The 14112-nt window shown below is 37.8% G+C and overlaps 2 long non-coding RNA genes across 2 annotated transcripts; one reads left to right on the forward strand and one right to left on the reverse strand.

The window, feature by feature from the left end:
- Positions 1–1524: 1524 nt before the first annotated feature.
- Positions 1525–4432, forward strand: LOC102656919. The gene is made up of 3 exons (XR_408115.3): positions 1525–2357; positions 3034–3139; positions 3200–4432. It is a non-coding gene; the product is annotated as an uncharacterized LOC102656919 (long non-coding RNA).
- A 3056-nt stretch (positions 4433–7488) lies between these two features.
- Positions 7489–9446, reverse strand: LOC102653574. Its single transcript, XR_003305637.1, has 3 exons — positions 8987–9446; positions 8838–8905; positions 7489–8759 (listed from the first exon to the last, which is right to left on the reverse strand). It is a non-coding gene; the product is annotated as an uncharacterized LOC102653574 (long non-coding RNA).
- Positions 9447–14112: the final 4666 nt, after the last annotated feature.

Below are 14112 nucleotides of genomic sequence, written 5' to 3' on the forward strand. Positions count from 1 at the left end.
TATTTGTTAGGCGGAGATCTCAATTGTGTGTGTGTGTGATTCTCCTCGTCTTCTTTTTCGATGTTAAATTTTCTTTCTTATTGTTCCGTTTATCTTTTCACGTTTCAATGTTCGATAATATTATAGAGATGATCACGTATTTTTCCAAATTACGTATTTCGATTGTAAATAATTGAATGGCAGATGTGTTTAGATTCGAAATAATTTTAAAACGATAATCATATCTCTGTAAATTCAAAATTCAAACTGTAATAATCTCACTATAATTCTATGATATACGAATATTAAAATAAAAATAAATGGGAATAAATTTTCTTTTACCTTCTTTTTTTTTGTAATAAAATTAAAAATAAAATAAAACAATTATAAATTATCACGTCTTGATTCAATATCCTCTTCAGAAACCTTTTGCACGATAATTTACCAATTAATATTAACAAAAATTGACAAAACGGTATAGGTTATAATAGATACAAATATTATAGAGCAGTATTTACTTTCGACAACCAATGGCAGGAAAAATCCACGTGCTGCCCTCTTCGCTTTCTCCCGACTTGTTTATAAATACTGCGTCTGGAAGAAAAGAGCAACAACGGAAAAAAGAAGCCTCCTCATTGGCCGAGACAGACGACGTCGAACGAAGCGTGAGGATGCCGCGGCGCTTCGTTAGAGAGCGCGATGATATGACTTATTTAATCGTCCGGGATGAACGTTGATGCGCGTTTCTATGTGGCTTCCTCGAATACTCGGGGAATTAGGAGAGCGATTTACGAGTGAACGTGTTAACGTGAACCAAAGTAAGGTGGTTTTTATTTGAAAAATAAAGTGTATAAAAATATGTGAGAATCGAACTATATTTTGGATAAATTTATATATAATTTATCGTAAATTAAAATTATGAATTGAATAATGAATAATATCTTTGTCTAAATTTATATAATTTATCGTGAGATTGTTCGACGTGTATTTAAGGTTATGTTATTAAAATATGTTTTGCATAGAATTTTTTAATAAAAAAATTTTTCATCAATCACGCAAGCTAGCTTTATCACATTGAATGATAATCTTTCATTTTAATATCCCTTTTAGAAAATCGTGCTTTGAGAAAAGAATTCATCGTGGAATCGTATCAATTCTTTCAAGTTTAAGAATTCGCGAAGGCAATAGCGTATATAGGTTAGGTCGAACATGGGCGGAGAAAAATTTCGGAAGGATCGCAATGGAAGAAGGTCGATCGAAGGAGTTTATAAAAGTTGGAAAGAGATTAAAAGTCCCCCCGGCCTGTGTCGGGCTTGCCTCAAAACAGGGAGCCGTCGCTCGGAGTCGTTATAATGATTGATGTCTTTCATATCCAAAACCATCTCCGGACGAGAGCGTTCTAATGCCTCGTTTCGTCGGCCACCGTTTTACACGGCTGCAATCTCGCGTAGTTGTAACGTGTTGGGACTAAAAAGCAGTAAACGTTAAGCTGGTGAAAATAACGTGGAAACAACGTAATAATTTTCGAAATTTACATACCATTATAACCAATGTTTGTGTAACCAATTCATTTTCCAAGCCTGAATAGAATAACCAATTTCGTATCGATAACTCGTAAATTTTTTACGAGTGGGACGAAATGTTTAAAAATATCGCCTCGTGTCATTAAGCTTGTTTCTTTTTATCGTTTACTCGTACAAGTCACGAGTTACAAGACTCGTATTTAAAATGATTTATGTCTCAAACAACTGAAAAATAATTAAGGTTAAGTTCACGTATCTACGCGGATAAAAAGATCGAGGAATCGTAAAATTTACGATTCCGTGTATTTCATTATAATTATTCACGATCAAATCTCGACGAAACAAAACGAGAGAACGAAATATTCTTATACTTTAGAAACGCGTATCTCTCTCGAATTATACTCAACCGTTTCTCCTCTCCCTTTTTCCACCAACCGGAATCTTCTCTCTTCGATCGAACCAAGGTAACCAAGGATCGATCGACGTTCAACGTCGAGGAGGATTGATTCGTCATCCATCCAGGGGCCGCTGCTATCGTGTTTTTTGCCCGCGATCCCCCGACTAGTCACCAGTCATCTTCCACGTCGTAGTTTTCGTGTTCTTGTCGACGGACGCCGTCGTGGATCGGTCCCGGGTCGTTTAATTAAATACAGTTTTTCATACGGTAGGCCGAATCCGCGGTCGCCCCGCTGGGACGAAGGGAAGACGCGATGCAGGATGCGCCGGCAAATAAATCAAAAGATGTAGAGGGCACCGTCTTCCTGGAAGGCAAACACCAATCGATGGTGTAATTAGTGGGGACATCTTTCCGCTTGATTTTGGAGAAAAATTGTCCAGTGGAGTGGAGATACGAATGTAAGTGACATAATTTGTTGAAATCGAATATCGAATGTTAAGATTTTAAGAGAAACGAGGAGAAATTATATATTAAGTAACTAGGGTATTTTTAAAGTTAAGTTTGCTAGAGAAGTGTATAGTTTCTTTGATGAAAGTTGCTTATTGTTTTACCGTATCTTCGAGAGCAACAAGGAGAGGTTATATATTAAGTAACTAGGATATTTTTAAAGTTTACTAGGGAAGTATAGTATCTTTGATGAAAGTTGCTTATTGTTGTACTGTATCTTCGAGAGCAACAAGGAGAGGTTATATATTAAGTAACTAGAGTAGTTAAGGTTACGTTTGCTAGGAAAGTGTATAGTATCTTTGTTGAAAGTTGCTTATTGTTTTACTGTATCTTCGAGAGCAACAAGGAGAAGTTATATATTAAGTAACTAGAATATTTTTAAAGTTACGTTTGCCAGGGAAGTGTATAGTATCTTTGTTGAAAGTTGCTTATTATTTTACTGTATTTTCTGCTTGATTGTTGATAAAAAACTCTTTGTTTATCATCTAAAATTGTTCAACGATTTAAAAAAATTCTTCGACGACAGAGTAGAATCGTTACTCGATATTTTAATAGAAATGAAAACGTAAACATAACCTCGAGATATCGAACGGTTTATTTTTCTTTCTTTTTTTTTCTTTTATACAGAAAACAAAGTCACGATAGAGAGTATCGAGTGTTGTAGCAGCAGCATCGAGAGGAGAAGAGACACAACAAGATATATATTTTGAGTGGAAGAGACGACACGACACGGGTGAGGAGTTCAGAGTGTTAATGTTACTTTTCGACACGAGTTTTAAACCTCTTCACCCAGGTTACAGGCATAAACGTCCCGTAACTTGACCTGGACTCGATCTCTCCAGCAAGGAATGCGCACCGTGACAACCGATGCGCGTCTGTTCTTCGTCGATGGCATCCACATGTCACCAATCCTTGTCCGTTGGCTACCCAACGGTCCCATGGATCGTGTACTACTCTGTTAGAATTGCTTTCGAGCTGTAACTCATGTCTCCTGCTTCTTTGTTCGGATTCCAACATCGGCTGCACACGATCCAAGCCTCATTTGAGTACTTCAATTAACCTGGTTATCCCATATAATATTGGAACGAAATTGCTCTATGCAATTATATTATATTATATAAAAATCGAAAAGATTATTATTATTAATTTTGAAATCTAACTCGATTTGACAAAATTGGACAAGGATTTAAACAATTTGAAATTTAATTTTCAGAATTGGAAAAGAGTCGAATATTCGACCAAAAATGTACACAGCGGGGCAGAAAAATTAGCATTATCCCCATAACAACCACGTCGACGATCCCGTCGAAAAACCGATCCCGAAAACGAGAGAGAGAGAGAAAAGAAGAAAAACAAACGACAAGGCTCTATAGAGAGAGACATCGATCGGTCGTTTAATTGCGCTTTTTACGGTCAATTATCTCGTTAGACGGCGGTGCCCCGCTGCTTCCAGAATGTTAATCCACGGGGACTGCCGCCGGGCCGGGCACAAGGCGGACGGTGGCGTTTCTTTCCGTATCGGTGTGCCCCTGCGGTCCCATAATCGAGGTGGGGTGGGGTGGGGGTCTGGCGAGATTCGAACGAGAACTTTTTCACCTGGGCCCCTCAGGAACACCGGGAACCCCGCTGGCGTAATTAACATTCGCCACGTTTAGCCGGTCCTCGCCGTGCTTCTTGCCACCGGCCATGCGCCCCCTCTCCTCTCCGCCCCGAACCTCCCCTCCCCCTCCTCCACCTCCCGCGAGCCAGACGCTGATTGAGACGTGACTACGGGATGACGTGCCGCTCCGCCGGCTTTGTTGCGCCATCGGAAACTCTGTTCGCGCTCCTAGCTAACCGCGTGGTGAGGTTATGTTGATTTAACGATTCCAAAGTAAAAGATGCGATTCTTTGTTGCTTTGGTTACTCTTGTTGTATTGTTTTCGCGTATAGCTTTCGTTTAGTATGTGGATATTTTATTTGATGTGTAGTTACTTTGGAAATTGTCGATTGTTAAAAAATGATTGTTTGAGGTTATGTATGAATCATAAATATCAGATGAATAATAAACGATTATTAATTTGATAATTTATTGGATATTTGTTAATTTATAATGATAATTTTTATTTCTCTTTGAAAATTATACAAATTCTTGTATTCAAGAATTATTGCGAAGTCATAAATATTTATCCAGATTGCGAATTACGTATTTTGATTTCGGTATGTATTTGTGTCATAACATACGTGTTCTCTCCTCGAGAGAATCTGAGAATTTCCGAAATGAAACGATCGTCTTCCCGTATTCGAGTACGATTTTTCTAAAGCGTTGAAAATAAGTGATATATCGGTTTAAATTGAAAATAAAGTTTCTCGATCGAGGGGAAAAAATCAAGTGAATAATTTTTAAATTTCAACGCGTGTCTTCTTTAGGATAGAGGACGAGACGTAGACGTGCCATAAATCCGCGTTTGACGCCGTCCTCCCCTCTCCTCCCGTGATTCTCTCGTAAAATAAACGTCATTTATTTATACGCGCGTGCACGGAAGGGAAAGATCGACGGCCACGGTTTTCGAAAAAAACCCGGCCCGCCACCCGTAAATCGCGCCGCCGCCACCGAGATATATATCTCGCGCGCGGGGTGGTGGCGCACGTTGGAAAACGGACATTAATAGAACGAAACTGTTGGCGCAAGGGTGGGACACTGGCAACCCTCCTCCTTCCATCGCGCGGCATCGTGTATTACTAATTATGTTACGACGTGCCGTTGAGGACGGTGTCACAACAAGCGTCGCCGGATGTAGGCCTCTCGGTTTATAAAAGGTTTCCTGGTTGAATTACGAGGAACGTGGCGGATCAAAGCGGCGCTCGCCACTTTAACGAAAAATATAGCGGTTTCGGTTTCGATTTTGTAAATTGATAATCGGAGGGAATTTTTAATGGAAATATTTATTGGGGATTTTTTTTTTTTTATATAGAAAATCTGAATTGGGATTCTTAACCTAACCTGAGAATTTGGAGGACGCTATATTAATATGGCGCCGATTATTGTTCCACTTGACAAGTTTCCAATCTAATATAATAAAAATAATATAAGAAAAAAGTGGCAATCGTTCTCCTCCGTATTTTTAAAAAATTGAAAATAGAATAGGAAAAATAATTCGTTCTTTCTAACCTAACCTAAGAATTTGGAGGACAATATGGCGCCGATCATTGTTCCACTTGACAAGTTTTCAATCTAAATTTATCTTTATTTTTTATTATATAATAAGAATTAATGGTACAGTTTCAAAAAAAAAGTGGCAATCGTTCTTTTTCGTGTTTTTGAAAACGAAAATTGAAAATAGAATAGGAAAAATAATTCGTTCTTCTTAACCTAACCTAAGAATTTGGAGGACGCCATATTGTGCTTGCAAACAATATGGCAATCATTGTTCCACTTGACAAGTTTCCAATCTAAATTTATCTTTATTTTTTATTATATAATGAGAATTAATGATACAATTTCAAAGAAAAAAGTGGCAATCGTTCTCCTTCGTATTTTTGAAAAATTGAAAATAGAATAGGAAAAATAATTCGTTCTTTTTAACCTAACCTAAGAATTTGGAGGACAATATGGCGCCGATCATTGTTCCACTTGACAAGTTTTCAATCTAAATTTATCTTTATTTTTTATTATATAATAAGAATTAATGGTACAGTTTCAAAAAAAAAGTGGCAATCGTTCTTTTTCGTGTTTTTGAAAACGAAAATTGAAAATAGAATAGGAAAAATAATTCGTTCTTCTTAACCTAAGAATTTGAAGAGGCCATATTGTGCTTGCAAACAATATGGCGCCGATCATTGTTTCACTTGGCAAGTTTCCAATCTAAATTTATCTTTATTTTTTATTATATAATGAGAATTAATGATACAGTTTCAAAGAAAAAAGTGGCAATCGGTTTCCTTCGTGTTTTTGAAAACAAAAATTGAAAATAGAATAGGAAAAATAATAATTCGTTCTTCTTAAACTAACCTAAGAATTTGGAGGATGCCATATTGTGTTTGCAAATAATATTGGCGTCGATCATTATTCCATTTAACAAATTTCCAATCTAATATAATAAGAATTAATGATACAGTTTCAAAGAAAAAAATGGCAATCGTTCTCTTTCGTATTTTCGAAAATGAAAATTGAAAATAGAATAGGAAAAATAATAATTTGTTCTTCTTAACTTAACCTAATCTAAGAATTTGTAGACAATATGGCGCCGATCATTGTTCCACTTAACAAATTTCCAATCTAATATAATAAGAATTAATGATACAGTTTCAAAGAAAAAAGTGGCAATCGTTCCCTTTCGTATTTTCGAAAAATAGTAATAGAAAAAAAATTTTCAGGCTTATCGTTTCCCGAAGAGAGGAAAAAATAATTCATTCTTCCATTAATACAGAAAGCAAGTACCTCGACTCTTTGAACGAAAGGGCGGAAGAGCTATACTTCAGGATCCGTCACGCTTAACCCGCTCCCTCCGTCCTTTCATCTTCGTACGATTCCATCCGCGATTTCGAACGGAGGGAGGGGAGGGGGACGGCATCGCGAAGGGCGTAACGACGACGTTACGTTGAAAACACGTCGCGGATTCGAATCGAGGAGGACGAGAGAGAGAGAGAGAGAGAGAGAGAGAGAGAGAGAGAGAGAGAGAGAGAGAGAGAGAGAGAGAGGAGAGAGAGAGAGAGGAGAGAGAGAGAGAGAGAGGAGAGATCAAAGGCGAAGGCTCGTCTTCTCTGGCCGAGAGAGTTTTGTGGGAAAATATCATAAATCCACTTTGACGATTCTCTCTCTCTCTCTCTCTCTCGTCGCGATTCTCTCATAATAAACTCTCATTTATTTATAAGCCGGCCGAGGAAAGCTTAATACACGATAATTTGGTATTAAATCTGGATTTATGATAGTCGAATCGTTATATAACAATTTACCTCTCTTTTAATGAATTTTAATATGTCAAGGTAGTTGGCAGAAATTTTTACAATTTTTTTTTTTTATTGAAAAATACTCCACTCTTCTTCTTCTGCAAGTTGTTTTTTAATTTAATATAATTAATTAAATTATATATGAATCTATTGATGAAATCGATTATTGAATTTCCAGTATGTAAATTGTACACAATTTTTTTTTTTTAAATATCGCAAGAAGATCGATAGGAGAGGAGGAACGTCACGAGTTCCGTTTCCTCGAGGGGAAACTTCCGGTACGAGCCTCGAAGGATTAAATCGTCCGCTCGCGGTTCGGCTTCCATTCATCTCACGTGGCCTCCGACCAATGTTGATTTATTTACCCGATCTATTTCGTGTGGCTGGCGCAAACACGTATGCATTTTAACGTATGCACTCTGCCGTGATCTATGGTATCGATGCAGATTTCTCCGTTTTCGATAAATGGAAAATCTTGTCTTTTAAGTCTTTTAAGTATGCGAAGAAAATTTGATTTCGAAATTAACACCGAGAGCGTAAAAGGATCGATTATCGACTTTTCGAGACAAAAAAATATCTGTGAACATCTTACCTTAACGAGAAGTAATTTATTTTATCATTTTTAAATATTTCCAAAATAAAAAAAAAAAGAAACAAAATTTGTTCATCTTTTGGCATTCGAAAATATATTTTTGTCGTATTTCATAAAGGAACGAAATCGAATAAAAAAAAAAAAAAGAAAAAACGAAAACAATTATTCGAGTCGGCTTAAATCGTCGCTTTTAACACACGAGGAAAGAAAGAAAAAAAAAAAAAAAAATCGGCGAAACCATTACATCCATGCATCGTCAAGGAGAATATACGAATAATATGAAAAATCGAACGACTGAACGGATGAATGGGCTCGTTCTATTCCTCGACAGAGAGTATATCTCTTCCAACAACCGCGGGACTGTCTTAAAGATAGCCCCCGAACGAGTCTCTGCCGCGAAAACGGCCGCGTTATTTTCTAGGTCACCGAGTCACGTTGCACGAAATTATACGATACGACCTATTTGGTAAACGATTCTCGGCCTTACGAGACGAGCCGTAATAATATCGTCAATTCAATGGATGATTCCGGTCGAAAGGAGGGGGAGATTAAGACTTTTCTCAGACCTTTCTTCAACCAATAAGGGAACGAATTCCGTTGGATCTATTCTATTCTCGGATGAATCGAGGATAGATCGAGCGACGTGAAATTCGCCTTTGGGCGAATTTCGATGGAACGTGAGCGAACGTGACGCCTCTCTCGGCGATAATCGGAGTTTTCGTTAAGGAAGGTCAGCTATCTGGTTAATCGTGCCTCTTTGCCTCTTATTTCTTTCTTCGACAATTCTTGTCTCTGTTAATCTTTCCGTTCCCAAAAATAAATACATTTTTCCCTAGAATACGAAACAGATACGTTTGTTAGAATAAATGAAAAAATCCTGATTAAAAATTTTACATGTACACTTGCTTACAATTGTACCAATTGGATACATCTGTGATCGACAAACTCAAAAGAGCAACGATGAAATTTGCAAGATATCTAAAAGAGAAAAAGAATGCAATTAAATATTTTACTAATTAGAAAAAAAGTTTGTGTCATAAGAAATTTCACGATACTCACGAATGTTAACGCACACAGTGTTATACGCGGGACAAAATTGAAAAGTGTCGACGAACGATTTCAAATTTGGCCAGGAACCTTGGCCGCGGACGTGCGCCACGGCGACAAACAAGAAGGACGACACTTCCTTCGTCGCTTCGAACATCGAATACCTAATTGCACGCCACGTCGACACGGTCCTCCTCTTCGTTCGCGCTGCTGCTAGGTGCCAGCGGCCGTTAATGACGCGTGTGTATTAAAAACGCGGCCGACTTAAAATAAACGGAGTTGCGGCCCACCGGTGATTGATGAGGAACACCGCTCTCTGAAACCGCTTTTCGAGCCGCTAGGGATCGCGAGCACGTTTAGAATCGGATATCTCGACGATTTGTGCCCGCCTCGTTTGCGCACAAAGCGAGTCTGAATTTCCTCCTTTTGGAGATTGGACGAGTCGTTTGAGTGTTAAGCCAAAGACTGCTTTTTTTTTCTTGGAGAAAGAAGATTTTAAAAATATGAATTTTTAGGAATGAAACTTTCTTTATTGATTCGAGAAAATTTAAGGCTGGATAAAGTGAGGTTATTTTTTAGAAAATGGGATATTCAATTTTACTTACTTGTATTGTTCCTAACCTCTTTCTACTTTTTTAATCAATCCATAACGACAACTATTTAAATTAAATATATACGTATAATTAAACGTGTATTAAATTTAATGTATTTGAAAACGAAAATATTTTTAAAATGGACACTGAGAATGATATTCCAAGATTAATTTTTTTTATCTCGACACCACGTTCACTTGTTAAAAAATATTCTCTGAAGAATGATCAATTTCTCAACAGTTTCAAATAGATTCCCACTCTAAGTAAGTGTAATCACAAAACTCAAAGTGTAATAAATACGAAACAATGAAAGACGAATCGCGACAAGTCTGAAACATTCTCGAGAAAGTCGAAAACACTGGAAAACACGGCGCCACCAGTCGTCAAAGAGGTTTCGAGGCGCCACCATGTGATTTTCGTCGCGCACGAGAGCCACCTATCCGTCAACGTAACGATCTTGGTGACGCGTCAGTTCTTTCCATCGCGAAGATGAAGTAGTACGACAGAAAAGATCCGGATCGTTGGTCTGAGAGGCGATCGTTAGGCCAACCCTCGCCGTCTGTCACGAATTATTTCGGTTATTTTAACGAATCGCGTCTAATTATTTATAATTAATTATCTCTCGCCGCGTGGAATAGGATACGATCGAAGAATCGACGATATCGTCGTATATAATTTGTAACGTCGATCGACTTTGAGCGCATCAATCTTTGTCTTTTTTGCTATGGAACTAAAAAAATTGGATGAAAAATTGTTCGTTATGGAACGATTCTTTTTTTTTTTTTTTAAATGTACGCATGTGTGGAATTTTCGAAGAGATTTCGAGACTCGTGGAATGCTCGAATCGTTAAGTTAAAAGAATTATTATGATGTTGGTATTTCGTCTCGTTGAGAAATTGTTATCACGAGAAAATAATTAGAAAGATTTTTAAATAAATTTTAGATACGTTAAACGTTGATAATTAAAAATTCGAAAGATATCGATGAAATGTTATAAATATCTATAAAACGAATCGCGAATTAATTACGGAAAAATAATATGGAACGATAACGATGCTGCCATAACTCTTATTTATGCAATCGAAATAATCGGAGACGAAAATCTTTGCCCGGTGAATATTGGTTGTCGGCCATATTTTCATCGAATATGCAAATATATCGGGGAGCGATAGGGGGCGCATTGGCTACTTTAAAAAACAGCCGTGTTACGAACCAGTTCCGGTGGACTGTGCGTATGTGCACACCTGTGCCGTGGCAGACGATAAAACTTTCGCTCGATAAGTTCCGGCCTTTTAATGCCGTTACGTTAATTCCACGAATAAATACGAAGAAGCGTCATATTTTGATCGCTTCCGGCCATTTGTCAAAAGAATTCAAAAGAAAAACGCACGTAATGAGGTAAGGTTATGTAAGATTTAAAAAATTCTCTTTCTCTCTCCTTTGAATCCTAACCTATAATTTTTCATTACAACAAATTATAAACAATATCTTTACTGATCTGATAGCGATTTAAAATTGTAATACGAAACTCTTAATATATCAAGTAAGTATTATAGCATGCATCAAAAATTACCGTGTCTTTTTTCACAAACGTTTCGAAATGTTCAAAAAAATCGATTAATCCATTCGATCGAATAATTATAACCACCCGGTATATATCTAAGAAAATTCCACAAACCGCACGTTCGCAAACCAATAATTCCAAATACTTCTCCCCTATTAATCTTCCATTGTTCCTCCCCCTTCCAGCCCCTCCATTTCCACGCCGCATAACTTGCTCGCGAGCCGAAAAAACCGACGATATTACCGGCGGGTAGAAGAGAGGAGGGGGGGAAGAGGGGAAGAGGAAAGCGCGCGAAATACGAAACGAGAAGCAAGGAGATTTATCGGGCAGGCGGCGAATCGGCGCAAATCTTCGGAAGCGACGATTTAGAGGCGACGCGCGGAGAGGCACGCGCAGAATGTTTCGTGTCACGGAGCCACCGTACATGGAAAACCATCGACGCTGCAATCTCCGCCATTGTCTGCCCGCCACACGGATCGTGTACAACGGTGCAATACACTTCTCCTATGGTCGCGCCTATGAATTATTGTCGTGCAACGTTGGGATTCGTGTTTTTTTTTTTTCCTTTTTCTTTCTTTTTTTTCTCTCTTCTTTTTTTCGCTTTTCGTCCCACGTTTACACGTACACATAGACGGTAAATTCGGTAAAGCGATATCACGTATATTTGTGTCGTTTCAATATTAGACTTTTGGATATCTGTGTTCTATGTAAGATTCATAGTGATATATCCTGTTAATAGAATTTAATTCAAACGAACTTTTCAATATTTTGTATCAAGATTTGGATATTTTTCTCGAATATTATAAAAAAAAATATATTGGCGCTCGTCCAATAATTCCATCTACCATAAATAAAAAAATTATCTCGCTTCTAAAAAAGTTGATTTTTCGAAATATTTTTATCGAAATTTTTGAACGAATATAACCGTTTCGTATCTCGTTTCAATTTGCATCCGTATCCACAACTTCTTTTAAAGTGATGATAAAAATTCCTCAATAAGAGAATCCTATAGAATCCTGAAAAAACTGAGGGAAGAAATATCCAGCCCGTCCTCTTAACTCACCTCTCAAACGGACATGTCTCGATACATCCAGCAGATATCGACATCCCTTCCGGCCTCGTCAACCCGGAGCTTAAATATATCCCTGCCACGACCACGACCCGCCCACGCCGTCTCCGAGGGACGTCTCCAATTAACAGAACGTCCCTCGATCTCGCGATCTCGATCTTCCGACGGGTCCCGATTAAAATTCATTAAACCCTTTTCGAGATTAGCGCGGTTCTGGAAATGAACTCGAAAGGCCGCACGACGCATATCAATCGGTCCTCCGCACGAAGCCACAATGGCGGCATCTCGAGAGTGGTAATTCGACGAAATGATTCGTCGGTCGAATTTTCCATCGAATATTGGACCGCGCGCGTGATATTGTGACTCGAGGATTAAAATTAGGATAGGAAGGAAAAATTTATTAGAATAATTTTCGAAGAAATTATTATCAGGGTTTAAAAATTCTTTGAACATTATTTATTTATGGAATTCGAGAAATAAATAAATAAATTTACTGTGATAAATTTTTCGTAAATATTTACGTAGCACAAAGAAGCACGGGTAGAAGAAATGATGTTTACAAACTCGCAATGGAGGTCGGTAAAGTCGCGTTACCGAGCAGTTTTGTTTACATCGATAATTGCTCTGTGGCTATATTACGTTTTTACCATGTAAGCTCCTCTTGTCTTACAAGATCCGAGATGACCATCTCTCTCGTCCTCTTATGCGTGCCTAAATCCGCCACTGGATTAAGAGACTAATAAAAGGATCGAAACAGAGTGTGAAAACGGCGATGAAGAGAACACGGTGGCCTGATGGGAGGAGGAGGAGGAGGAGGAGGGGGAAGGGGAGGACCAAGGAGAAGAAAGATGGCGAAAGTGGAGGGAGGGGTGCCGCTAATGAGAGCGACAATTCAGTGTGTCGAGCACAGGCAGCGTGGAATGCAGCCAGCAACCGGGTTCCAGCATTCATAAATTTATTCCCGCCTGCCTTCCTTCTGCCAGCTTCGTTTTATCGCCTGACAATATGCTTCACCGGTCCTCCGCGCACGAACTTTGGAAATCGAGTCCCCCACTGGTCAAGATGTGTGATGTGTAGTAATGTATGCACGAGTTGTTCTCGAGATTAAAGTTTGATCTCGGCTTCCATTTTTACTTTCTTTTCCGATTCGATCGTGGACTTTGGTCGTAGATAATACTTTTTTTTTATGTGGAGTTTTGTGTTTGAGGTTAGTTGTGTGAATCAATCGTGACGAATATGAAAGAATTACGTTGACAAAGTATATAAAGTTTGGATCGATGTTGTATAATTTACATTTCTACGGTTTAGTTTTCGTACGTATAGGTTATGAATACGATAAATTCTCGTGCGTTTCGATTTCTTTTTTGTGCTTCAAGATCTCGTTAGATTTTAACTGTGCTTTTATTTTTTTTTATTAAAAATATTTCTCAAGTTTGATCCTCGCAAAAATGCATTTGTGCTTTGTACCGAGTCTTCCATTTGTTTCGAGCAAATTGAACTCCTCGAATTCACGAGGTATCTCGTGATGTAACGAATTCGTGTCACGAAATATCTCGCGTGTCTTTTAATTAAGACGTCGGATACCTCCGTCCACAAATTCGTATAAAAGTCAGTTAACGAGATAATAAAGAAAGGATTAACGAGGAACTCGAACTATTATTTACGATGTCTTTTTGTTTTATGTATTTTAAAAAGCGAGATTAAAATTAAATAAAATAAAATTAAATTAGCGATATATCAATCGGAACGTGATTTGAATGTAAATAAATTTAAATCGAGTGTAATTTCTTTTATGACAGAAAATTTTCAATATTTTCATATTCTCAAAATATTTCGAAACTTTCGAATCTCTAAAATATAAGAAATAGCCTTTGATATTCGATGATTTTCGAAATTCAAGTTTCGAAAAATT

Source organism: Apis mellifera, linkage group LG11 (genome assembly GCF_003254395.2).
Source record: "Apis mellifera strain DH4 linkage group LG11, Amel_HAv3.1, whole genome shotgun sequence".
NCBI classification, from domain to species: domain Eukaryota; kingdom Metazoa; phylum Arthropoda; class Insecta; order Hymenoptera; family Apidae; genus Apis; species Apis mellifera.